The sequence below is a fragment of the Phocoena sinus genome, chromosome 21 (assembly GCF_008692025.1).
Source record: "Phocoena sinus isolate mPhoSin1 chromosome 21, mPhoSin1.pri, whole genome shotgun sequence".
In the NCBI taxonomy this organism is placed as follows: domain Eukaryota; kingdom Metazoa; phylum Chordata; class Mammalia; order Artiodactyla; family Phocoenidae; genus Phocoena; species Phocoena sinus.
The window spans coordinates 18879928-18905347 of record NC_045783.1 but is presented as its reverse complement, the minus strand read 5'-3'; the positions used below and the strand labels follow the sequence as shown (position 1 = coordinate 18905347).

The 25420-nt window shown below is 36.8% G+C and overlaps 1 protein-coding gene across 5 annotated transcripts in view; it reads right to left on the bottom strand.

Moving 5' to 3' along the window:
* MSR1 (macrophage scavenger receptor 1) overlaps positions 1-25420 on the bottom strand; it is a 155936-nt gene that overhangs the window by 63976 nt on the left and 66540 nt on the right. For 3 of the 5 annotated variants that reach the window (XM_032618598.1, XM_032618603.1, XM_032618604.1), the window contains exon 1: positions 1238-1321. The exons of 1 other annotated variant lie outside the window; for it this stretch is intronic. The gene's annotated coding sequence lies outside the window, so the exon portion shown is untranslated. Of the gene's footprint in view, positions 1-1191; positions 1322-25420 lie in introns of those variants that run through there. One more of the 5 variants, XM_032618599.1, reaches the window with a different exon arrangement.

Here is a 25420-nt window from a genome sequence, read left to right as displayed (position 1 = left end):
TGTTGTCCCTGATGCTACCCATATTCATCCTCTGTAGTGAAGGAGAAAGAGCATCAGTTCTTTAATGTGAGATCTAGATTTGAATGTTGGCTGTGTCCTTTCCTTGCCATGTGATCTTTGGCAAATATTTTAATTTATTTGATTGCAGTATATATATATACATGACTATCTATATATAACCATTTATATGGTTATAATATCAATTTAAAGACTATGAGAATTAAAAATAACTTTTGTAAATTGTCTAGTACACAGAGAACCACCATTATTTTAAAACACCAATTTTTTTTTTTTTAACATGAACTTTTCTTATTTTATCCTCACTTCAGCACCATGAGGTATCTTCTCTATTTTACAGGTTGGGAAACCAAGAGCTAAAACATTGAAGTACCTAGTTAACGTAACACAGCTAGGGAGAGGGGGAGCTAGGGCCTGAAGGTCGGCAGTGTACTACCAGAAAGACGGCTCCTAAACCCTGTGTAAAACATTTATAATCTCACTTTTATGACTTTTCTATCACTATTCTCACATTGCCAATGAGACGCCTAACCCCCATCTTTTATGTCGTGTAAATCTTAATCATTCTTCAAGGTGAACTTAAATTCTAACACCTCCATGAAGATTTTTCTTTCTCCTCTTGAAGTAGGTTTGGCCCTCCTGTACCCCCACAGCAATTATATAGAGCACTTTCGCACCTCTTACAGTGCTCAAATTATATTATGCCAATTTGCCTTAGGTCATGATCTTCTTGAAGACAGAGACTATATTTTATTTTTCGTGTCCTTTCCCTGTATCTAGTTCAGGGGAGTGCACATAACAGATGCCCAACCAAGATTTGCTATATGAGCAGTAAAGACAATATGAAGTACAAAGTCAAAAGTATCATGTAAAAACTAAGAAGATGAGACTAATTAAAATATATTCAGTCATATTTTGAATAAAGTCAATAATTTGTAATAAAATATACAAAATTATATGCCAAAAATCTCTTGCTAGTTCAGCACACATATACATTTTTCACCCACAGAAAATCTAGCAGAAATATCTATCACTGAAACAATCAAATCAAATAATTAGGGATAGGATAAAAAAATTCTACCTGAAATTATTGATCCCATATGTATATATCTCTCACATATCACATACACACATACGTTTAGACACACACAAACACACAGAGTAGACACATACACTCAACAGAAGCAATTTGGGAAAAGCATAAGTAAACTTCTTTTACCGTGTCCTAAAGACGCAGCACTGATTTATCCACTTCCCTCTCTTAACAATTGAAACCTAAAACCTTTATCACATAATATTTCAGCAGGGCACATGAAAAAGGAAATGACACATTTGTATGTTGGAAATCTTTCTTAACAATGTATTTCAATAGTACTCTCCTCAGTGCACAAGTTTGCAAAATCTAAATTTGTCAGATAACTCATTCCTCTTCCCATCTAGGACTTCACAAAAGAAAAAGAGAAGTAAAATGAAAAAGAAATGGAGTTAATGTAACAGGGTACATAATGTACGGCAGACTGATCTTTTCCTTTTAATAAGATATGTCTGCCTTCTATAACATTCTCATTATTATTTATCTTCTATTAATCTCATTATCTTCCACTAATTCTCATGATCTCTTTCGTACTATATAACCTTGAGGGAAGACTCCATGTTTAAGTGATTTGTTTTTCTTAATCCTTTTCCCTATATCCCTTATCTCTAGCTTCAAACACAAAACACAGGAGGAAAGGATTCCTACTAAGTAAAAGTAGTAAAAGTAGTAATCCCATACTACTCACTTCAGCTCTGTCTATAGTGATGTTAGCATTATCTATCGATCTCTTTCGAGCACCTAAAAAGTTACTTATTTCCCCAAGAGTATAATAGAGGAAAGGGGTCTCAGGCATAGAATCAAAGGAATGACCTTCATCTTCTACCCCTGTCAGAGTTTTACACTTTTAATCTCATTTATTTAATCACTTCAAGTTCCAGTAGGACACGTATAATAAAAAACACACAACATTACACGAATGAGCTAATTTTTAGATCGATTCTTTTGGGGGAAGGTGTTTAATTTATATTCCATGGATACTTCTTGGTGCTCCAAACAGGGAGGGATCTACTTTCTACCAAAAGATGGTCAAAATGACCTTGCCTTGCCCATGGGCACCACAGAACACTACCTGCCCCCAGGAGATAACATGCCTGGTAGAGAGAATGCAGGAACAGTGCAAACTCACAGCTGAGTTCCGCTTACTTGGAGCAGAGCCGCTAGAATCCTAAACCAGCGAGAACACTTAAATTGTAATTTGCACCAATTGCTGGAGGCGGAGTGAGGGCCAGTGTGAGAGTGAGGGACTCCTGGGGCTGCAGTCTCAGGGAGGACCCCAAACTTCCTGGGCTCTATCCCCAGGAACCCCACCAGCTTCTTACAGCGAAGAGCCAAGAAAACTCAAAAACTCAATTGGCGCCTCTGGCAGAGGGAGGGGAAAGTAAGCATTTTTAAATGTCCCGTGAAAGACTGGGATTTAATCAGTTATAGAACACTTCCCCTCCCCCATACCTTACCGCCTCTTGGGCTCCAGTAGGATAAGAGTGGATTGCAGCGGAAAGACCTGCAAAAAGTTCTTTTTTAAGGGAAGTTTGTAGGGAAACCCCCAAACTACAGAGGAGACAGAAACAGACACTGGAGGAAATTTTAGCCTCCGACAGCTCCAGCTCCAGCAAATATTAAACACAGCCCAACTCCTAGTGAGGTTCCCATAAAACTTCACACTAACATACTGTTCACCTCAGTTCCTATACCTGACCTGACATATCAACTCCAGTTTTCAACAAAAGACATGCTGCAAGTCAAGAAAGTGTGTGACGGCCCTAAAAGTCACAGGTTCCTTGGATAGTTAGGGAAGTGGTGAGGGGTAAGGGTGGGTAGAGTATGTACAAAATACTAGTGACTAATTTCCCTCAAGCAACATTAACAAATCACCCCTTCCTCAAGAGACACAAAAATGCCAGGTAAGAAAAAAGTGATTGTGATATTTTTAAGTGATATTTTAAAAACATGAATGCCCTGAATTTAGGGAAGTTTGGCTTCAGAGGGACAGATCCATGTAGTTTAAATAAGCTTAAATGTGGTAAAAGTGTCAATTTAAGCTTGAGCAAAATTCATTAAGCAAATTCATCCTCTTTTTTTTTTTTTTTGCCACACCTCACGGCTGGTGGAATTTTAGTAACCAGGGATGAAACCTGGACCCTCAGCAGTGAGAGCCTGGAGTCCTAACCACTGGACCACCAGGGAATTCCCTCCTTAAGCAAATTCTTATCCAGAAGTCTCCTGGAATCATTATGAGATGTCAGGCTAGGGGCTCAAAAGAGAACAGAACTTTCTACCACAGCTAAGAGAATGGCAGCAAACTGAGTATCACTCATTTTATAGCAACTTCACATGTGCCATATTCTTTCCTACTCACAGCAAAAAAATTCTTCATTTTAAAATGAGAGAACTTAAAGACTCTTCAAAAAATTTATCTAGGGACACCTGGCCAGTGACAGAGCATGAACTAGAATCTATATCCTATGATGTTTTTTCCACTATGCCACTTGGATCCTTAGTTTTCATGAACACACATAATTACTCATCTCTACATCTCCATTTTCTCCCATATCTTCAGAAGCTATGGCTGATGATTTCCAGGAGTGCTTCCAAAGCTCAGATCTGTCTTTTGCTGTTTGATCTGCCTCCATTAGCTTTCAGAGAATAAAGGGCTCTCTCTTTGACTTCCAGATCTCTTGAAAACACTACTCCTTAGCCGACTCTAACCAGGAATCGTATGGGGAAGGTGATTCTGAGCAATGTAGCTCCTGGCATCTCCCGTGGGGCACAGGAAAGATAGTAAAAGTGTAGTGAGGCAAAAAGCAATAGTGGATGTCTATGTAGTCTGACAACTCAGAAAAGGACACTTACCATCCAAAGAGGGAGTGGATACTGAATTGCTGAAAAGGGGGAAAGACTGCCTTGGGTGCAAAAAACAGTCATCCAAATGCCTGAAAAAGACAGGAACATGAAGAGTGTCAAAGACCAGAGCAAGGCCAACATGGCCGGGGTAAAAACGGAAAAAGTGGCAAGCAAGGTTCCAGCTAAGGCTGAGCGTTGGGTAGGTGGCCATGAACTGAGGAGTTTTTCTTTATCTTAAGAGCAGTGGAGGGACTTCCCTGGTGGTGTAGTGGCTAAGAATCTGCCTGCCAACGCAGGGGACACGGGTTCGAGCCCTGGTCCGGGAAGATCCCACATGCCGCGGAGCAACTAAGCCCGTGTACCACAACTACTGAGCCTGCATTCTAGAGCCCACAAGCCACAACTACTGAGTCCACGTCCCACAACTACTGAGCCTGCACTCTAGTGTCCGTGAGCCAAAACTACTGAGCCCACGTGCCACAACTACTGAAGCCCGCATGCCCTAGAGCCCATGCTCTGCAACAAGAGAAGCCAGCGCAATAAGAAGCCCACGCACCACATCGAGGAGTAGCCCCTGCTCGTCGCAACTAGAGAAAGCCCGCACGCAGCAACGAAGACCCAACGCAGCCAAAAAAAATAAATTAAAAAAACAGCAGTGGAAAGACATTAATGATTTTGAAGTGGGATAAATGAGCCATATTTGGGTTTTAAAAGTTGACTGAATGTCACATGGAGAACAAATTGGATGTGGGCAGTGTGGTTGAGCGCAAGTCGACTAGTTAGGAAATTACTGCAATGGTGTCTGGGAAAGTTGATGGCAGCTTGGACTTGGGTGGTGTCAGTGGTAAAGGGGAGAAGTGGAGAAAGATATTAAAAGGTGAATTTAATGGGACTTGATAATGGATTTGATGGTGAGAGATGGTGGGCTTAAATTTTTCTCATTTACTACTCCAGATCCACTCTCCACCTTTCTCTACCCTTCTATTTTCCCCAAGAGCTTGACTTTTTGGGCTGAAACACATAGCTCTCTTGATCTCTGGCTTCTGATGAGGTCTGGCAAATGGCAGCCCAGCAGGAGATTTGTGAAAGGAAGGAGAGTTGGTTCTTCATGTTAATTGTCTAGAAATGAAATAAATACTTATTACCTGGGAATGTTGGTGGCCTCTTAAGGGCTACTTGACCTGTATAAGCAGAAAATTTCTGTTAGGCAGAAACCTCTTGTTACTGTGGAGATTTCAATATCATACCCATTTCCAGAACCGTGATAGCTAAAATATCCACTACCTTTTAAGAATAACCAATGGTTGGTGATAGGACTTAGGGTTGGCAGAATAATGTCCTCCCCCAGAAAGCTATCCACATCCTAATTCCCAGAAGAATGTTATGTTACAAGGCAAAGGGGAATTAAGTTTGTACGTGGATTTAAGGTTGCTAATCAGCTGACTTAGGGAAATTATTCTGGAATTATCTGAGTGGGTCCAAGGTAATAACCAGGATCCATAAAAGTAGGAGAGGGAGGCAGAAGAAGAGGGTCAGAGGAAAAAGTTTCCAGTTTTGATGACGGAGGAAAAAGGCCACAGGCTAAAGCCTGTGAGTGCCCTCTAGAGGCTGTAAAAGGCAAGAACATAGATGTTCCCTTAAAGTGCTGAGAAAGTAATGCAGCCCTGATGACAACTTAATTTTAGCCCAGTGAGATTCATTTTGGACATCGAACCTAGAGGACTGTAAGAAAAGAAACTTGTATTCTTTTTAGCCACTAAATTTGTTAATATGTTATTGCAGCAGTAGAAAACTAACCCAGGACTGTTTGTTTGTTTGAGCTGCCATAATAAAACACCACGTTAGATAGACAGGGTGGCTCAAACAACAGAAGTTTATTTTTCACAGCTCTGGAGGCTGAGGTCCAAGATCAGAGTGTCAGCAGGTCTGGTTTCCCCTGAGGCCTCTCTCCCCGGCTTGCACATGGCTGCCCTTTTGCTTCTCCTTTACGTGGTTGTCCCTTGATGCCCACATCCCCCTGGTGTCTATCATTCGAGTTTCTCTTATAAGGACACCAGTCATATTGGATTAAGGCCTCATTTTACCTTAATCACCACTTTCAAGGCCCTATTTCCAAATACAGCCACATTCTCAGGTACTCGGGGTTAGGACTTCAATGTATGAATTTGGGGAGAACACGATTCCGTTTATTAACAAAAACTATATCGTAAATCTCCCTTGATGCCCTCTCCAGAGGTTCCTAAGGCAATAAACCAAGGCGATTTACTGGTGTCTATTAAATAGAGACTCAGAGCTCATGCCGTTCTTGGCCCAAGTCCATTCCACAGTGGATCCTAAGGGACTACAGACCCATCCTATGGTTATTTCTCCAGTCATAAATGTGTATTGAGAATAGATATATTTAACAATTGGACGAATGCACACTGGTTCCTTGATCTATTGGGCAAAACCTCTTATGGTGGAAAGGGTCAAATAGCAGCTAATGAAACTTCCCCTGCCTATCAGGATAGTCATCCAAAAGCTTTCCTGCATCACTAGGAAAACTCTTGAGATCAGGGCACAATCAAATATTAATGTCGCAAAGCTGTGATTCTGGGGAAATGATATATGAATGAAACTTTCAGAAGGGGCAAGAGTGTGAAAACACTCATTTCCGGTGTAAATGTCCACTAGAGGGCACCCACTGCGGAGACCGAATAATCTGACTGACAAAATGACTTTCTCTGGTGAAAGCCAGCCAGTTTCCCCCCACCCCTCCGCAGTTAGTACATGTATAAGTCATATTGCAAAAGAGATGAAAGTGGCTCCTGAGCTGAACAACGTGGGCTTCCTCTCAGGGATGATCTGGATACTGCAAATGAGTTTCCAATATTTCAACAGCAGAGGCTAATGCTAAAACCTAATCTGGCTTCTTCCAGGGAAGAATGTTTAATCCTCACTGGAATAAACACTTGTTTAGGATGTGGATTTGCCTTTCCTGCTTTCAGTGCTTTCCCCAGCACCAGTTAACAGATACACTGAATCCCTTATTCAACACTGATGTATTATACACAAGATTTTTTCTGACCAAGGCACATATTTTATAAATGGTTCCAACTTCAAAGGCTTCAGGAATGGGTTCTGATTGGTTACATTTGACCATTCATTTTCCCCTAGCGGTGGGGTTTTATAAGAATGCCAGCTCTCTCACAAAAAAAATGGTTGTATTAGGATAAGAAATACGTCTCAGAAGAGGCGCTGGTGGTGGAGGAACATCCTACATTAATTTTCTGTTCTCTTAAATTTCTTATTTATCATAGTGTTGTTTGACTTTTCACCTATTTGTCCCATTTTTCAAACAGAATAAGAACATGCATATTCTCAATATATTTTTAATTAAAATGTTAATTAAAATACCTTACAATAATCCTTTCTTTTTTTAATGTTGATTAACTTTTTATTTTATTTTGTTTTATTATTATTTTTTGGCTGTGCTGCACGATATGTGGGATCTTAGTTTCCTGACCAGGGATTGAACCCATGCCCCTGCAGTGGAAGTGTGGAGTCCTAAGCTCTGGCCTGCCAGGGAATTCCCACAATAATATATTCTTTAGGACACATATTGTTACTTTTTTTTTTTTCGGTCTCACACCTAGTAGGCCCTTAATACTTTTTTTGAATGGACAAAAATCGAAAGAAATATTACACAGGTTATCTCATATCATTCCTTACAATGACCTTACATTCTAGACAGAATAGTATTATCCCAGTTTAAAACTGAGAAAACAAAGGCTCAGAGAAGATAACTTCCTTAGCCAAAACTATCAGGATGGTAAATGACTGTTTGAACCCAAATTGTTTGTTAACTGATCATTCTTTGCAATACTGTACTACCTGTGAATATAATGATGACTGAAATGGGTCCAAAGAGGTTGGCTAAAGAGCATTAGAACAACTTTTGGTTGCTAGTAAATCCCCCACTGTGAGTATATATCTTCTGGGGAGCCAGGGTCCACAAGGCTGCAAGTTCAAGAAGGTTTCTCTTCCTGCTCCTTGAAAACTGGAGGCCAGGCCAGTGACTCAATCCTGCCTGAATTCTGAGTGTTGAGAAAATAAGACAAAGACTTTAGGATAGGTGGGAAACAATTCATAGCAATGGTGGGAATGAGAGTCCAGAGAAAAGTTTCTTATCAAGGATCCCGTGTGGGTGATGCTATGAGTAACATCCTTAACTGAAGGTGGCTTTGGGCCTGCGTGCTTAGCCCACTTTACTTCTCAAGCTGGGCTCTCCAATCTTCCCACTAATTGGACCAGAGGGACCAGAGAGTCTTTAAGTCCTTTTTTTTGCTGCTTACATTAGCCAGAGTTCTTACTACTACAATGATGATGATAACCAAATAGAAGCCAATGTAGAGAAACCAGATGGTCTCAAGAATACATATTCTTCTCTGGCTAATCACCATTGTCTAGGACTTTTTTCTTTTCCCCAATTCAGTTGTTAAGAGTTCAAAGTTTAATAGTTTACGTGATTTCAATGGTAACTTTATAAATGGAATGCTGTCTCTACTGAATCATGGGCAGTATGAATAAGTGAATTCTTACATAAAAATTGGTCATATTCTATTTCTCTTCATTAGATATGTAATATGGAGATAGGCTTTGTGATCTTTAGTAAAGACCCACTTAAAAATATGCACTCAATCCTTAGCTACTTAGAGGTAAACACCTTAATTTACCCATATCTAAGATGAAAAGAATAGTTAGAACGTTGTTAATTGGGCTCTGATGGCTGAACAGATCTGAGGGAGTCCTGCAGCTCTCTGCAGGACAAGAACATCCAAAAAGCACCCAACTAAGGAGAACAATGAACATGATGAGGATGAAAGGAAATGGCAACTTTTTATCATCAACCAAAGTGAAGAAACCCCATAAAAGACAAAAAGCAACACCATCTTCCAAATAATAGTTCAAAGAAGAGGATGATTCAGAAAAATGAAGAAATGGAATTCATATAACCTGCTCAAGATTGCATTTTTCTCTGTAATATAAATGGCAATTGCAATGCTTAATCTTCAGGCTCCTACTATTTAGATATGAATACAAATTATCTTAAGAAAATTCCTTTGCAAAGCAAAAGGTTTTTAAAATTTAAATGAGTTCTTTCCCATCTGTCATAATGCTTACAACAAGTTTACACAGACTTCACATTGCACTGATTTAGCCAAAGGGAATAGTCTTCCCTGGTTGCTTTTACATCAGATGGAAGAGATTTTGTTTATTTGTTCATTTCATTTTGTTTTTACTGTGGGAGACAGTGGCATATCAAATATTCCAGCCTGTCTCCAAAACCTATACCCCAAACACTGTATTTCTTACATTTCAAAATACCTACTTAGCTGAAGCAGATTAAGGAGAATTGTTAGAAAATTGGTTACTGAGATTATTATGTCTCAAAATAAACTCTTTGCATCCAAATCACTTGCTATATTCATACAACATAGGAAAAAACAAGCAAGATGAGGTCTTCAAAGATAGAATATAAATCATCTAGTAAAAAGCTACTCAAGGGCTTCCCTGGTGGCGCAGTGGTTGAGAGTTCACCTGCCGATGCAGGGGACATGGGTTCGTGCCCCGGTCCGGGAAGATCCCACATGCCGCAGAGCGGCTGGACCCGTGAGCCATGGCCGCTGAGCCTGCGCGTCCGGAGCCTGTGCTCCGCAACGGGAGAGACCACAACAGTGAGAGGCCCGCGTACTGCAAATAAATAAATAAATAAAAAAAAGAATGGCTGCCAAGATTTTGAATCCTGCTTCTGGTACTTGCTAACTGTGACATCAGGCATGTTATTTTATCTCAGTCTTTCATCTGTAAGCTGATTTTCAAAAAGATCTATTAGAATTGAATAAGTTCATAGTTGTAAAGCACGTATAACAGTGCTTGGCATCTGGTATGTCCTCTGTGAGTACATTGTTACATTGTATACAGTAAATTAAAAAGTTAGAATTGGAAAATGTAAAACCAACATTGAATCTTCTTCATTAATATTACAATAATTTTCTTAAAACAGCAATCTCTTAGGAAAGACTAACTGACTAGCAAATTTCTTTCATCTCTGATAACTCATTTTTAATATTGGCATGCTATTTTACCCAGTACATTCACCTGAGTACACTTCTATGTCAACAAGATGGATTGTTATATTTTCTATATCTTTTTACTTCTCTCCTGAATTATTTTTGTCCTTGAAAATTCAGCAATTTAAATGAACCATTTAAACCTTAAAATGGTTGGAAAGGTTCTTGTTATGTATACCATCATGGTTGATTTGCTCATGAATTCTAGCATTTTGACAACATGGGAAAAAAGTCACACATTCTAGAGCCAAACTACCTGGCTTCAAATTCCAGATCTACTCTATTTAGCTACGTGATTTGGGGCAAGTTATTTAACCTCACTGTGCCAGTCTTCCTCATCTCTAAAACAGGATGAAGGAGAACGTTATCTCATATTTCATGGTGAAAATTGAATAAGTTTATATAGCTGTGCTCTCACGGAGCAGATAATCATGAGTATTCATTGGGATTATTCTAATACCAGTTACAATCGGCATTGTTATAATAGTTCTTGTGACATCGTTATATTTTAATTTTTGTGTCCATTTTTGGACCCGTGAAATATATACTTTCTGTAATTTTTTGTGGATGTCAATTTCTTTGACATTGTCAATATTTCAAAAAAATGTTTATTGAGGATCTGTTATGAGTTAGCTGCTTTGACAGACATGTAGGTGGAATAAATAAAACAATAAAACACTCATTGTGCTTGGGTTTAGAATCTAGAAGGGGCACGTGGAAGGCATGCTAGGACTCATCAACAGTGAGTTCTCCTTTCCTTCCTGGGTGTTTGGGAGATCAAACTTTCCAGCCCACTTGTGGGGTCATGTGACTGCTATGGCTGAAAAAATACGAACAGAGTAATATGAGTCACTTTGGGGCTAAGGCAATGAAAAGTGCAAGTTCAAGCAGAAAGGCATGATGGAATCTTAAGATCGTAAAGATTATTCAATATCAAATTACACATTATAAAGAAAATGACATGACACCAAAAATAACATGACATAACATGCATGAAACATAACATACTTAAATTATTATTGAAAATACTATTTCTTAGTATGATAATTTGTTTGTTAGATTAATAACTTTGGCTCTTTTCAAAGAAAATAAAACACCTTAATTTTAGAGAATTTCACAAAACGTAATTAAGAATAGTTTATAAAATTCCAAACAAAATGAATTTAATAGAACTCTCAGAAATGTTTTGACATCTTTAGAATGGAATCAGTTTCATGATATTCACAGATTCTGCAAAAAAGAATGACATTTTATTCATGAATCACAAGAACTCAAATCATATTTTCTGTTATTTACTAAAACAAAAGAAAAATTGTTGAAATGTATGTGCATCTATTTTGAGTCATGGAATTTAATAATGTCATTTAAAAAATATACTTGTTTTTCAAGACATTTGAATCAAATACTTATTAAAACCTGAGTTATCCTTATAGTAAACTATGGTCTGTTTTTATAAATAAAGTTTTATTGGAATGCAGTCATGTCCATTTGTTTACATATTGTCTATGGCTGCTTTTGCTACAACTTCAGAATTAGGCATTTGTGACAGCGAGTGCATATCCCACAAAGCCTAAATTATTTATTATTTGACCCTATATGAGAAAGTTTGCTAACCCCTGCTTATAAAGAATTTCTATTAATTTATTCATTTTTAAATATTTTGAACTTCACTCAGGAGTTCAGTGCACCAAAAGAGAGACCTAATGATCTTTAAAGTATTTAGGAGTTTTAAGCAGAAAGGTATTTAATTCAGGGAATAAGATGTCTACAAAATTGTTGAAAGGTTTGAAGGGGCCAAATCTAGGCTGGGGCTCTTGGAATGTCTCCCAGACAATTTAGGAGTGAACTCTCAGGGTACCTACTACCTCTGAGGTATCCAAAGGAGGGATCTGGGCCCAAAGAAGAGGACCCAGGACTCTGCCTCTTCAACTGCTTCTCATCCAAAGAGCTGAATAATGAATACCATTCTCCATAACTTTGCTGCAGGAGAGTTGTACAGCCCCATGTATTTGCTTCTCAGAAGCAAAAGGCAAGGACACCAGGAAGATGGGCTCTATCTATTGTACTTTCTAATTTGCAAAAGAGTTATTCTTATTGGATAATTTTTACTCAGGCTCAATCTGCAAGGGAATCTGAAAAATGTGAAATATAGTTTTTTGTTTGTTTTTTTACTTTCAATATCTTCATCTAGAAGAAGGGTGGGATGGACAGACTTTCAGTGAGCCAATATTGAGAATTCACCTGATCACGTAATAAAAGCAACAATTATGCTTATTAAAATTATTTGATTTGAGAATAAATATTACAGGCTAAGTGAAATAAGTCATAGACACAGAGAGACAAATACTGTTTATCACATATGGGGAATCTATGAAATACAGCAAACAAGTGAAGATAACAAAAAAGAAGCAGACTCACAGATAGAACAAACTATTGGTTACCACTGGGGAGAGGAAAGTGGGGAGGGGCAATGTAGGGGTAGGGTATTAAGAGCTACAAACTATTAGGTATAAAATAAGCTATAAGGATATGTTGTACAACATAGAGAATATAGCCAATATTTTATAATAACTATAAATGGGGTATAACTTTTAAAAATTGTGAATCACTATATTGTTTACCTGTAACATATAATATTGTACATCAACTATATTCAGTTTTTTTTTAAAAAGTTATAGGGCTTTTCAGGTTATCTATTTTCTCTACTGTGAAGCTTGTTAGTTTGTGTCATTTATGATATTTAGTTATTCTTTCTAAGTTTTCAAATATATTGTCTTAAAGATATTCATATTATTTCCCACTTATTTTTTAAAGTCTTTAGACCTTGACTGCTAGATATCATGATAGATATTGATAATTTGTGTTTTCCCTTTTTGGTTTTTTTTTGGTAAGGAAGATTGACGAAGTTACTAGGATTAAGTACTTTTCTTTAGATATCCAGTGACTTTTTTAAAAAATTGAGGTATAATTGACATATAACAGTATATTAGTTTCAGGTATACAACATAGTGATTCAGTACTTCTATATATTTCAAAATTATCATCACATAAGTCTAATTAACATGCATCCCCATACAGTTACAATCTTTTTTTCTTGTAATGAGTACTTTTGAGATCTACTTTCTTAGCAACTTTCAAATATGCAATACAGTGTTGTTAATCATACTGTACATTACATCCCCATGACATTTATTTTATAAGTGGAAGTTTGTATCTTTAACCCTCTTCACCCATCTTTTTAATGTGTTTTCCATTTTTATACTGATTAGTTTGGTGAGAGGATTATTCTTTTATTCACCTTCTCAAAGAAAAAACTTTCAGTTTGACTGATTTTTCTCTACAGCTTTTCTGTTTTCAATTTTACTAATTTCTAGTCTTTTCTTTCCTGTTTTTTAGGTTAAGTTTGCCCTTCTTTTTTAATACAACGTTGACTGCTACAAATTTATTTCTAATGATGTGGTCTAGCTGCATCCTACAAATTGTTGATGGTAGTATTTCCATTTTTATCCAGTTCCAAATATTTCCTAATTTTCCATTAATATTCTCTTTGACCCATGAGTTATGCAACAGCATGCTGTTTAATTTCCAAGTGTTGGGAATATGAGTGACATTCTTTTTTTGTTTGTTTTTTTATTCTACTGCTCTCAGAGAACATATTTTTATGGTTTCAGTAATTATAAATTTATTGAGACTTGTTTTATGGTCTCAAGTATCATCTATCTGGGTATATAATCTGTGTGCATTTTAAAAGAATATGTATTCTCCTGTTGTTTGGTGAATTATTCTATAAATGTCAGCTAGGTCTGTTGTTCAAATGTTCCTACCAATTTTCAATTTTTTTTGAATTATTGAGAAAGTGATGTTCAAATCTCTATGCTTATAGATTTATCTATTTCTTCTTCCAGATATAAGAGATTTTGCTTCATCTATTTTGTATCTTTTTTTAGATTTTACATATTTATGTTTTTTATGTCCTGAATTGACCATATTATTATGAACAATTTCTCTTAAGCCTGTTACTATTTCTTAAAATTTACTTTTTTGATATTATTATATCCAGTGTCCATGTGCATGTGTGCATGTGTGTGTGTCTGTGTGTATTGACATGGAATATTGTTGTCTATCCTTTAACTTTTAACCTACTAGTGTCTTTGAATGGGTCATCTTCACTTTGAATGATTCTGATATGATTTCTAGTTATCATTGTTAAAGTAACCAGATTGGGACAAGATGAAGTCACTCATGCTAAGACCCACATTAGCAAACCAAAATTTAACTAAGTTTCTATGCTCAGCTGTCGCAGAAAAGGAGGTCCTATGTCAACCAATTGGCAATTGCCTGCTCAGCACAAGTTACCTAACCCAGCTCCAAGACTTCTCTTTGCTCCATGTAAGGAAAGTTATCCAGCTTTAACCAACTGGTAAATGTCCAGTAAACAAGGCAAAGATGCCTACTCTCACCACTTTTGTTTTTTTAAATGTATTTATTTATTTATTTTTGGCTGCACTGGGCTTCGTTGCTGTGTGCGGGCTTTTCTCTAGTTGCGGTGAGCAGGGACTACTCTTCATTGCAGTGCACAGGCTTCTCATCGTGGTGGCTTCTCTTGTTGCAGAGCACAGGCTCTAGGCTCATGGGCTTCAGTAGTTGTGGCACGCGGGCTCTAGGGTGCAGGCTCAGTAGTTGTGGTTCACAGGCTTAGTTGCTCTGCGGCATGTGAGATCTTCCCAGACCAGGGCTCCAACCCATGTCCCCTGCATTGGCAGGTGGATTCTCAACCACTGTGCCACCAGTGAAGCCCACCAATTTTGTTTAACATATTATTAGAAGTCCTAGCTAGAGCAATTAGGCAAGAAAATAAAAAGGCATCTGAATTGAAAAGGAAGAAGTAAAACTACTACTGTTTTGGGGAGAATGGATACATGTATATGTATGCCTGAGTTTCTTTGCTGTGCACCTGAAACCATCACAACATTGTTAATCGGCTATACTCCAATATAAAATAGTTAAAAAAAAAAACTACTACTGTCTGCAGATGACATGATATTATAAAGACTCCATCAAAAAATGATTAGAAATAATAAACAAATTCAGTAAAATTACAGGATACAGAATCAATACACAAAACACTGTTGTATTTCTATACACTAATAGCAAACTATTAGAAAAGGAAGTTAAGAAAACAATCCCATTTCAACTGCATCAAAAAGAATAAAATACCTTGGGATAAATTTAATCAGGGAGGTAAAAGACCTATACATTGAAAACTATAAGATGGTAATGAAAAAAATCAAAGATGAAATAAACACATGGAAAGATACTGTATGCTCATGGATTGGAATAATCAATATTGTTAAAATGTCCATACTACCCAAAGCAATCTACAGATTCAATCCAATCCTTATAAAAATTGCAATGACATTTTTCACAGAAATAGAACAATAATACTAAAGTTTGTGTGGAACCACAAAAGGGCCCACATAGCCAAAGCAGTCCTGAGAAAGGAGAACAAAGCTGGAGGCAACATGCGCCCTGATTTCAAACTATACTTCAAAATTATAGTAATCAAAACAGTATGGTATTGGCATTAAAAGACACATAGATCAATGCCACAGAATAGAGAGCCCAGAAATAAACTCACACATATATGGTCAATTAATTTACCACAAAGGAGCTAAGAATATACAATGGGGAAAGGACAGTCTTTTTAATAAATGGTGTTGGAAAAACTGTACTACAGTTACAGCTACATACAAAAGAATGAAACTGGACTACTTTCTTAAACCATACACAAAAATTAACTCAAAATGGATTAAAGATTTAAACATGAGGCCTGAAACCATAAAACTTCTAGAAGAAAACATAGGCAGTAATCTCCTAGACATAGGTCTTTGAGATGATTTTTTAAATCTAACCTCAAAAGCAAAAGTAATAAGAGCAAAAATAAATGAGTTGGGATTACAACAAAGTAAAAAAGCTTCCGCACAGCAAAGGAAACCATCAGCAAAATTAAAAGGCAACCTACCGAATAGTGAAAGTATTTTCAAATCATAAATCTGATAAGGGGCTAATAACCAAAAATATATGAAGAACTCATACAACTCAACAGCAAAAAACAATCTGATGAAAAAATGGGCAGGTGATTTGGACATTTTTCCAAAGAAGATGTACAGATGGCCAACAGGTACATGAAAAGATGCCAATTGTTTATAACCAGGGAAATGCAAAACCACAGTATGATATCACCTCACACCTGTTAGAATGGCTATTATCAAAAAGACAAGAAATAACAAGTGTTGGTGAGGATGTGGAGAAAAGGGAACCCTTGTACACTGTTAGCGGGAATGTAAATTGGTGGAGCCACTATGGAAAACAAAATGGAAGTTCTTAAAAAAATTAAAAAGAGAACTTCCATATCATCCAGCAATTCCACTTCTGGGTTTTTATCCAAAGAAAACAAAAATACTAAGTTTAAAAGATATATGCACCTCCGCTTTAACTGCAGCATTATTTACAATTTTCAAGACATGGAAGCAACTTAAGTGTCCATTAACGTATGAATAGATAAAGAATATGTGGTATATATAGAGAATATAATGTTATATAGCCATGAAAAGAATGAAATCTTACCATTTATGACAACATGGCTGGACTTCAAAGTCATTATGCTGAGTGAAGTAAGTCAGACAAAGAAAAATACTGTGGTCTCTTACATACGGAATCTATTAAAAACAAAAAACAAAAGAAGCAAGCATGTAGATACATCAAACAGATTGGTGGTTGCCAGAGGTGGGTGGTGGTAGAAATGGGTGAAGGGGAGGGTAAAAATAATAAAAAAAATTCATAAAGAAATAGTTCCAAACATGTTAACAAGTATTATAGCTGACATTCAGAATTTTAAAAAAATAAATAAAGCATAAAGTTAATGGAACTCTTGTGTCTTTTCTCATTAACTAAATTTGCTGAAAACATTTTCAACTGGCACAGTCCTTTCACTGTCCCACACTACCATTCAAAGTGAGCACTGTCTATATTCCTAAGTGGGTGTTTTTATAAGATGGTGAAATGGTGTTTTATCCAATTGACAGTTTGCACATATTGTGAAAACATAACAGAATTAAGATATGATAATGACAGTCTACATGAAGAAAAATGTTATTTGTAGACAATTTCCTTCTAAAATATCAGACATAATGACAGAAAAAAACAATCTAAACACATTGCTCTGATTCACTGAACACTTCCTCGCAAGATGGTGCCATTTTATAAGTTGTGATCTGAAACAGTGTGATCAAGAAACTAGATACAAACTTATCATTTTTAAAATCAAACAATTTATAATTAAATTAAACTGATATAGATTTAATGACACGTTTAATCAAAGGCATGGTAAATATTCAAATGGAGCAGTTCTCAAAAATGATTTAATTGGAATTCTTTGACATAGTTAAGTTGATTTGCTGAGGCTGTTTTCACATTGTGAGTTCCCTTTATCTATAAGCAATATCAATATTGACAATTTCCCATGGTACCACTATAGCATTTGCTCTGCATTTTGCAGATGTGTGCACATAGGTTAAAAGACAAGTGAGTTTTAATTCCCTAGCTTATGAGATTGCTTTGTCCCCAGCCTGCTTTTATGTCATAGAATTGTAAAGCTCTTTTTAGCATTTCTGTAATCTGAGTCTCTGGTTCACTGCACATTCCTTACACTCCTATTAAAATTTGAAAATAAATTTGAATAGACTAGATCTGAGGCTTCTTTATTATAACTGGTTTAGCATTTCTGTTTTGAAATTTATTACAATTTCTAAATGTGTATGGCACATTATGTTGTCTGAATTTAAAGAGAAACAAAGACATGTGGCAACATCTGATTTACTCAACATTCTAAACCCCAGTTGGGACATTTAAATTCGTCTAGAAATCTTTCTGGAAAATAATAAGGCACATTTTTGGAAAACTATGAGGTGGAAGTAGGGCTTGTTCCCTTTCTTCCTCCACCCTAATGTGCACATTGACAAAATCATACTAAGTACATATTAAGTTCAAATAATATTCTATTAGGTTTCCCTTTACTAGAGAGGTATGCTCTTAAAAGTAATGCTTTATTGTACAATATTTGAAATTTTCATTAGATACCTCTGCACCAGTGCACAGTCTGGGCCACAATTTTTGCTCTGGCTGCTACTGAAGCATCCAGCTCACAGTGGGCCTTACCCACAAACTGGACGCCCCTCCAGATTTGCCGAAAGCCCTTACCAGGTACCTCTTGCTTTCTATCCCAGAGTTTTGCTGATGATGTCACTCTGATACAAGGATTAGCTGGAACCTTGGAGGGTTCTTTAAGGAAGTAAGGTTAGCCTTGACTAACAAGGACAGAAACTGGTGGTTAAATGGTCTTCTACCTTTCTTCAGGTAGACTACTCTGAGACACATTATTTAAGTCTCTTCAGGTCTGGGCTTGAGTCTCACAGACATAGCTATAATACTGGCCAACCTGATAAAATGTCCTTGTACTGTTTTAACTCCTTCCTTTTTTCTCTTTCCAGGTCTCTTCCTAGGATCAGCCAAAACCTAAAACTAAAACAAACACAAACAGAAAACTGCTTGCACATGAGCGTTTGCATCACGTTTACCTTGGGCATGGGGAGTGGGGGAGGGCAGCTAAAATAAAGTAAATGGCATTAAGTTGCTCCCTGTATGTGCACATTTTATTCCTCTTCCTGAGGTGAAGCTGAAACTAAAGAATGAATGAGAATGATCACAAGCTATTTATCAAGTTTAAATCTTTCCTCACCAGACAACTCCTGCTGTACCCTCCTCTCCCACTGTTTCAAATCCTCCGTGCACTTTTATCTGGCCTGTGTCAACTGGCTCTTCACTTGCTGAGCTAGGGAAGTCCTTTGTCTCAAGGTAAACAGTAGACTATCAGCTATACTGCCCATATCTTTTTAATCTTTCACCTTTCTTTATGAACAATCCAGAGTAAATGTTAATGACAAATGTTTGAATGAATGGATCAAAAAATAATTGTACTCAATCTTCGGTAGTCACTTAGGCAGCAAGGAGCTAAATTAATTTTTCTTCCTCCACTGAATGATAATCCAGGTGGAAGGAAAATTTCTGAGAAGAACACGGAGTGTCTTCTTCCCTCATTATCCCCCTTCTTTATTGAAGATTGCAAGATGTGCCTCAATAGGTTTTACTGTAATTGGCTATAACTGTTTGGGGTTAAGTGTCACTCTAGAAACATGACAGCAATACATTGTAACCAATTAGGAAACTGTATCTTAAAATGTTAGTACAGACAAAATTGACATATTAAATTTATGAACTCTTATATGGCAACTGCAAGGTATAAATAAGAAAGTTTCCACCTTGATGAAGAATGAGCATTACCACATCATGAATAAGAATCACTAAATGAAAATTTTTAAAGTTTTTAACTTTATGCAGAATTAGTCACCATATTAGAGTGTTTATGCATATTAACATATAGCTTTATGCAAATATATATGTATATGTACTGGGATGGATCTTTAATCTCAAAATAACGTCAACAGGGACTTTCCTGGTTGTGCAGTGGTTAAGACTCGTGCTCCCAATGCAGGGGGCCTGGGTTTGATCCCTGGTCAGGGAACTAGATCCCACATGCATGCCACAACCAAGAGTTCATGTGCCACAACTAAGGAGCTTGTGAAACACAACTAAGTAGCCTGCAAGCCGCAACTACGGAGCCCACCTGCCACAACTAAGGAGCTCATGTGCCACAACTAAAGGAGCCGGTGAGCTGCAACTAAGGATCCCACAAGCTGCAACTAAGGAGTACACATGCTGCAACTAAGGCGTACCTGTGCTGCAACTAAAGAAGCCGACTGGCCACAACTAAGGAGCCCATGAGCTGCAACTAAGGAGCATGAGAGCCACAACTAAGACCCAGCATAACCAAAATGAATAAATAAATAAAATAATAAATATTAAAAACAATAACTTGAACAATGAGGCCAAGTCTACATAAAAACTTAGGATGGAAGTAAAATACTTGACCTTTTGGCTTATTTGTAGCTTATTATGGTTCAATATTCCTAAAACACCATAACTGCACTTTAATGTGACAATTTAAAAATTAAAATCAATAAAAAATTTATTTTGCACCCAGACATTATCATACTAAGTGAAGTAAGTCAGAAAGACAAATACCACATGATATCACTTATATGTGAAATGACACAAACGAACTTATCTATGAAATACTCACAGACATAGAGAACAGACTTGTGGTTGCCAAGGTGGGGGCGAGGGAGGGTTGGATTGGGAGTTTGGGGTTAGTAGATGCAAATTATTACATATAGAATGGATAAACAACAAGGTCCTACTATATAGCACAGGGAACCATATTCAGTATTCTGTAATAAACCATAATGGAAAAGAATATGAAAAAATAAATAAAAATTTTATGCTAAATCATACAAAGTGTGTAAGATATCTATATCTACACCAAGATTTTATTCCCAAGACAATTGTCTTGACTCGCCTTACTGTGAAGAAAGTATATATTAATACTCACTCCAAGTCTTTATGGTTTCATATACAATGAATGGATGAGAAAAGAAAATAACATTTGTAACCTTTCTTGTTTTCTTCATTTATGAAAATTTGGAAAATAGAGAAGTTATAATCAAGTGAATTTAAATTATCCACAAAACTACTAAGAATATACTATCGCAATGAACTTTGTCTGTATTTCAGGTATTTTTATACACATACAAATAGATGTATTTTAAGTGGATCAAATGCCTCTGGGTCATTTTTCTCCAAATTCATCTTTAGAACTCCTCCTTTTAGCTTCACTACTGATTTGTATCTCCTGATTCTCATTTTTATACAACTTCCCCACTCAAATCTTCCTCATCCCATGTACAGAAGATGGAAAAAAAGAGGCAAGGTTGAGGGGGACCCTGGTCTCAGACCATTTCTCTATTAGCAAGAATCACAGCAAATATATTAGATGGAAAGATTAGCACTGGAGTCTAATAATTTAGTTTGTTCCACGGTTCCATGTAAACTGTCCCATCTCCAGGCTGTTTTATTTTCTGACTCAAAACAGAACTAACAGCAGGCAGTTTGCTCAAGAAACAAGAACACTTGAAGTACCAAACTTCTCATTTCCATCTAGCTCTTCTCTAGAAATTTGGACATATTGCTGTTGCCTGGCCCCTTTTCTATTCACTCCCTGTTTACGTATGATCAGACTCAATGTAGGATATAATCCACAGGTGTTAGGGGTCAGATTTTTAGTTTTGAAATCCATGTCAGAGAAAATGTACCATTAATTTTGCCTTTTCATTTTCTCATCTTTTCATGCAAACAACTATTTCTAACTAACCACAATATAAGTTAAAAACAAAGTTTTATTTCTTACACATTTCTATTCTAATACATTTATAATATTTAAAAATATTATATGTTTCTCTTAAAACATTTTGTTTCAAGCACACATTGTCATATAACATTTTTCAACTTCAGCTCAGATGCCCCTGCTTGATAGTTATTTTTCTTGGTTGTACCCATGAAGGATCTCTAATGCTTCACCTATGGAAAGATTCCCTCTGCTATTTTGAACACCAAATTTTAAATGAATGAAATCATTTGAATTGTTGTACAATTTTCTTTAAATTGACTTTTACGGTTTTTTTTTTCATTTGGGGTTAATATAAATAATGTTGCTATAAAGATTACTGTATATGTGTTTTGGTATGTTCCACCATCATGACTGGAAGCAGCAGTTCTATTTATTTTCCATCTTAGGAAAAAGAGAAACAAGAGAAAATTAAAATTTACATCTATATTCATATTGAAATTGGCAGTATCATTTGGTCTTTCTATCACATGCTATATCAGGGGTTATCTCGAGATAAAAAGTATCTATAAACACTAAAATTTTGTGTGTGTGTGAATACGAAAGAGTGAAATTTATAGATAACAGAGTATGCAAATATTCAGATTTAGTAGGTAATGATGAGCAATTTTCCAAACTATTAGTACCAATTTGCACCGATGCTATCAGGAAATTAGTTTTCAGATGCTTTTCATTCTTATTAATTTGGTATTTTCTGCCTTTTTCATTTTAGACACTCTTATATGTGTGACTTTAATTTGCCTTTCTCTGATGACTAATCAGTTTGAGCACCATTTTATATGTTTATTGGCTTTCGGATATCCTCATCTGTGAAATGCTATTTGAGTTTTTAGTCTGTTTTTCTACTGGGTTGATACTTTGCCTTTTTGATTTATAGGAGATTTTCTATGTTTTATGTAAGTCCTTTGTCAAACATATATAGAAAATAATCTTCTTTCAGGAAAGTAGTTGACTCTTCTTTTAACTCTTCTTTAACTTTGTAGCTTTTGGAAGAAATATTTGCCTGCATCAAGGTCTTGAAGGTATTCTCTTATGCTTTATCCTAAAAGCTTTATTATTTTATTTCAATATTAGCTGTATAATACAGCTGGAACTGATTGTTGTATTTTGTGTAATAGAGATTTGATTTGGTCTTTTCCATGTAGAAATCTAATTAATCTAGTACCACTTATTTAAAAGATACTCTTTACCCAACAGCACCGCATTGTAACCTGTGTCACAGATCAAATGACCCTCTGTGTATGGGTTTGCTTCTGGGCTCTTGTTCTGTTTTATTGGTCTTTTTGTTGTACTCTTTAAATATCTTGCTAATCATGAAGTTTTCATTGTATTATTAGCAAATATCTCAAACACAGAATCCATTCACAATCCAATTTATTTTTCACAATAATATGTGCAATTTTGTATTTCAGAACACTCAATAATTTATTTTTTTTTTGTAACTTCTCATATTCTATTAGGTCATCGAGGTTTTTGCCTCATAATGAGGCTGATGAAGAGTTCATACTTAGAGTAGACATGACAACAAAAGACTTTTTTTTATTATTCCCTTGTCCTTAATGATCTTAAATATATGGTTTGTTTTGGTGAATATTTTCAAATACAAGGCCATTCATGGTAGTTAAAACTAGAAAACAGAAACTCCTGATATTCTTTTTTTTTTTTTTTTTTTTTTTTTTTGCGATACGCGGGCCTCTCACTGCTGTGGCCTCTCCCGTTGTGGAGCACAGGCTCCGGACGCGCAGGCTCAGCGGCCATGGCTCACGGGCCCAGCCGCTGCCGCGGCATGTGGGATCTTCCCGGACCGGGACACGAACCCATGTCCCCTGCATCGGCAGGCGGACTCCCAACCACTGCGCCACCAGGGAAGCCCCTGATATTCTTAATCAGAAATGTTATATTAATTTCAATACTCTGAAAAGGAAATAAGGCCACTACCAACCCCCTGCATTAAGAAACATTTTTATCTCAAGATAACCCCTGATACAGCATGTGACAGAAGGACTAAATGAAACTGCCACTTTCAGTATGAATATAAAACACAGATGTAAATTTTAATTTTCTCTTGCTTCTTTTTTTCCTAAGATGGAAAATAAACAGAACTTCTGCTTTCATTCATGATGGAGTAATAGAGACTAGATTTCTCCTCCTGCCTGAAACAATTGTAAAACTAGATAAAATACATGAAAACAGTTTTCAGATAATAGACACAAGGCAGCACAAGACAATGATCCCTGAGAGAGGGGGATCTGGTTGCCTGGTTGCCCTGGCCTATTGTCTGGCAGAAGTGCAGGGAGGAGCAGGAATGATTTAACCCAAAGCAGAAGAACCTGTAAATTGTGGAACCTGTAAAGGACTCAGCAGATGATGGAGGGAATGGCGGTGGGGTGAGGAGACCAGGCAGTTGTTACTGTTGCTTATTCTTCACTTTGTATTTAAATATAGTTGAGACCTGCTCTTTAATGCCACACCCTTGACCCGTTAATCATTCCCTCTTAAAAATTTCTTTGGCCTAGAATAGCACAAACCTGCCTCCAACTTTTGCTGAATGGCAGTCTTCCCTTTTTTGGGTGTCTGCTTTTAACATATTTGTGTAAGTTTCTGTAAAGAACAAGCTAGGAGCAACTTTCAAAACTTTTATAAAAATCTGTTATTTAGACCAAAGTATGTCTTCACATAGTTGCTAGGATGCCTATTAGCTCTTTGATTGATTCTGTGTGAAAACCATTAGTGGGATGGTCTAAATATAAAGAATCAGATAAAAGTGAATCATAATGTAATTTTATTTCATGTTCATAGAGAATGACAATCTTTTATGGGGTTATGTACTTTATATGTTCCCTTCCCATTATCATCAAGAATAAGCAATTGGTGATTAAGAGGACTGATTTGGAAAAATGAACTGATCCCAGGAAGTAAAGAAATCTGGATTTGCTCCTTCATACTTTTATTAAAGTGAAAATTTGCAGCATAATTTTACTTTCTATTATTTCATCAACTGATTCCAAATTGGGTATTTATCCAAATTTTTAGCTTTAAGAAAATACAGTTTATGTTAAGAATGAATCTAAGCAAATGGATACATTTCTCACATTAAATGATGCCAGATACTTGGTCCACATTTTCTGTCTATAGAATTCTGAATTTCAACTGAATTAAATCAAGATGAGGAAATATTTTAGATTGTGTGAATGAAGAAGAAATAGGAAAATAAATCTCACTAAATTTAAGAGAAAATATGGCAGCATTTGAAATAAGGACTACTTTTCAAGGGTAACAAAAACCTAACTAGTTATCTTAGTAAGTTAGACTGGAAATTTTGGCCTCAGTGGCACTTCAGGGTAGGAGGAGAGCCCAGGTCTTTCCCAGTATATGGGAGTCCATGTTGTGATGTAAGCCAGCCAAGCCCAGGTCTTTCCCAGTATATGGGAGTCCATGTTGTGATGTAAGCCAGTCTATGAAACAAACAAAATTGAACAAAGGAACAAGGAGATGGCTGGGTTTCTAAGTCACTGGACTTCTCACTGTGGAACACTTCAGTAAGTAGAATAGAATCATAATCTTTTTTTTTTTTTTTTTTTTTTTTTTTTCTATACGCGGGCCTCTCACTGTTGTGGCCTCTCCCGTTGCGCAGCACAGGCTCCGGACACGCAGGCTCAGCGGCCATGGCTCACGGGCCCATCAGCTCCGCGGCATGTGGGATCTTCCCGGACCGGGGCACGAACCCGTGTCCCCTGCATCGGCAGGCAGACTCTCAACCACTGCACCACCAGGGAAGCCCCTAGAATCATAATCTTTTTACTTCACTCTGTGGCATTTTCTGCTGGGTCCATGCAGCCACATCTAACAGAGGTGATGACACTCATGGGCTGAATCTCCCTAAGATTTGGCAAATGGTTCTCCTAGCTGATGGGCATGGACAGGGAGCAGGAA